At 43.3% G+C, this 2,691-nt stretch overlaps 1 non-coding gene across 1 annotated transcript; it reads left to right on the forward strand.

The window, feature by feature from the left end:
- Positions 1–1,643: 1,643 nt before the first annotated feature.
- LOC116074162 lies at positions 1,644–1,807 on the forward strand. Its single transcript, XR_004112117.1, has one exon. It is a non-coding gene; the product is annotated as a U1 spliceosomal RNA (small nuclear RNA).
- The last annotated feature ends 884 nt before the right edge of the window (positions 1,808–2,691 follow it).

Raw genomic sequence — 2,691 nt, forward strand, 5'->3', positions numbered from 1 at the left:
CTGATCTATTTGTGCACAGTATTTTCTTTCTTACTACTCACAAAAGCAGCAGTGATGCGTGTGGGTCTTTCATTAACTGGGCACAGAAAGTTTGGCTGCCATTAGTCCCATACAGAGTAAAGCCATTCACTGCAATGAGGAAAAAAGAGGGGAGTCTCTTAGAGAATTCTGGAGTGTGTCTTTTCCTGTTAATATGCCTTCAAAAAAGACTTTTAACCTGGGTAAAAAAAAATAGCTTTTAAAATCCTAAGAGTATAGAAACGTCCAGGGTTACACTAAGAGATTAACTTCTAATTTCATTAAAGCATTGATGACTGGCTCTGCACCAATGGCCTATTTTCCTTGTCGAGGATCTGGCATATTTTATGCTCCCCAAAGGACCATTTTACTCTGGAGACATAGTCATAGAAGATAATAATTCTAGCAGACAAATGGGAGGGAGCAGCAATAATAAATATCCCTACTAAAAGAGCCAAAAGGAAGTAAAAGCTTGGGCCACCTCTGGAACACCAGCTGCTTTGTAATAAAGGTGATGATAATGGAGCTCCTTGGCCAGGCTGCAAAAGCATCCTCTAGTTACAGGTGTCAAGGCCTGGGTGTCTGGCCCTTCTTTATGGCCACCATTTAGTATGCTGCAGACGTCTGTTCTTCTGTTTGCAGTGCAGACACAATGCCTTCTCTCTTTGCATTCCCCAACATTCGCTGTCCCAAAGCCTATTTCCTTCTCAATTTTCTCTTAACCCAACACTGCCTGTTCCCTGTGCTCTAGAGGGAAAGCAATCCTGCTTTCTAGGAAGGTCTAAATAACTGTATTTGTGTTCACTGGGGCCTGCCCTGTTCTGTACAAAGGCTGTGGTTATAGAAACAATGATAAAGAAAGGGAACTATTTTCTTTTTCATTCAGTTGTACTTGTTGACAACACACCTTGAGAATTTTCTGGAAGACTGGGACTCCTGAAGGAACCTTCAGTTGGGTGGTGCTGAGAGTACAGGATTATAGAAGGGTGAAAGTAATGGAATAAGAAAGGACCTTAAGGGTTGGCAAACCATCCAATGGAGGAGAGGAAATAAAGCAGGGATATTGTTGGGGTTCAATGTGTTCCCCTCAACATTCACATGTTGAAAATTCAATGTGCACACATATATGTTAATTGTGTTTAGAGGTGGGCCTTTGGGGGATGAGTATGATTAGATGAGGCTACAATGGGGACAAACCCCCACGATGTCATTGGAAGCTTTATAAGAGGAGAAGGGAGGACTCCAAGCTGGCCTTCCTGCTCTGTCACCACATTGTGTCACCATTCACCTTGTTATGACACAGGAAGAAGCTCTTGTGAACTGCCAGCCCCTCCATATTAGACTTGCAGCATCCAGAAACCATGAACAAAGAATGGACCTTTTTTTCTTCATATAAATTACTTAGTCTGTTTAGAATTCAGCTACGCTATGGAAAAGTAAAATAGCTTACAATAGATGCCTACCTGAAGAAAGAATCCCATACATTTTAATGAAAAGCATTAGGAGGCACAGAGGGTATGACACGGGTTCTACATAGGGACAAACTCATCCAGATGAGGAGGAAAGAGACCAGGATGATGTTGTTGACTTGAGTGTGTTCCCTGTCATCATGCGCTAGAAACTCAGTACTTCCCTGGCAGGGAAGACACCATGATCAGGAAGGTGGTTTTCCCAGGGCAAGGCTCACGCATTGCACTTGGGGTGTGTTGACCCCTGCGATTTCCCCAAATGCGGGAAACTCGACTGCATAATTTGTAGTAGTGGGGGACTGTGTTCGCGCTCTCCCCTAAAAAAAAAAAAAAAGAAAAAAGGAAAAAAAAACCCTCAGTACTCAAATATCTGTGCTAAGATACTCAGATGTGAGTCTTGAGAGTTGAGGGTGAGTCAGGTAGCCATAACAAAAGTCTGGCAGAAATCACTTAATCAACAGACACTGCACAATTAAAATACCTGGGAGTTCTTGGACCCATGACATGAAGCATCTATGTATGACAGGGAGGGAAGGAAAAAGCGAAGGAGGAATGAGGGAAGGAGGGAGTGAGGAAGGAAGCAAGCAAGGAAGGAAGGAAGGAAGGAAAGAAAGAAAGAAAGAAGGAAATTGATATAATTCAGAAAAGTATCAAAACCAAGAAAATTCTCCCAGTTGAGTCAGCAAATAAGTGGAAAATTCTGGTCAGGTACGAATGTTGAGGAAAAAAAAAAAAACCCTTCATTATACTTCTAAGAGATGTGTTAATTTCTAAGAATAATTAACAGCAGCAAGGAGGTAGATTCACATCTTCAAGGGGAGGAAGTTAGCAAAAGCTAGGTATGGTGAGAATCCTTCTCAAGAGGCAGGCTTTGAGGACAGCATAGTAACTCTGAAAGTCACCCTGGGTGTTTTGCAAAGTCCCAGGCAGGCTGCAGAACAGCACATATGGTCCCAGGCCAGTACCCAATGCAAGAATCCCATTATGAGAGCAACATGAAGAGTCCAAAAGGCTCAGAGGTGTATCAGAGGTAGCATTCTGTCAGAACTCAGTCAACCACCAGACACTGGCCTCTGCTTAGAAATAGCCTTTAACCCAAGTCTTGCCCGATGGGAAGACTGAGCTAGTAGTATTTTTCCTGCCATGAGGCATGCTGTCTGCACTGGGGCCTGGATCCCTGTGGACAGTGAGTGGCCTGTGTGTG

Source organism: Mastomys coucha, unplaced genomic scaffold (assembly GCF_008632895.1).
Source record: "Mastomys coucha isolate ucsf_1 unplaced genomic scaffold, UCSF_Mcou_1 pScaffold23, whole genome shotgun sequence".
NCBI classification, from domain to species: domain Eukaryota; kingdom Metazoa; phylum Chordata; class Mammalia; order Rodentia; family Muridae; genus Mastomys; species Mastomys coucha.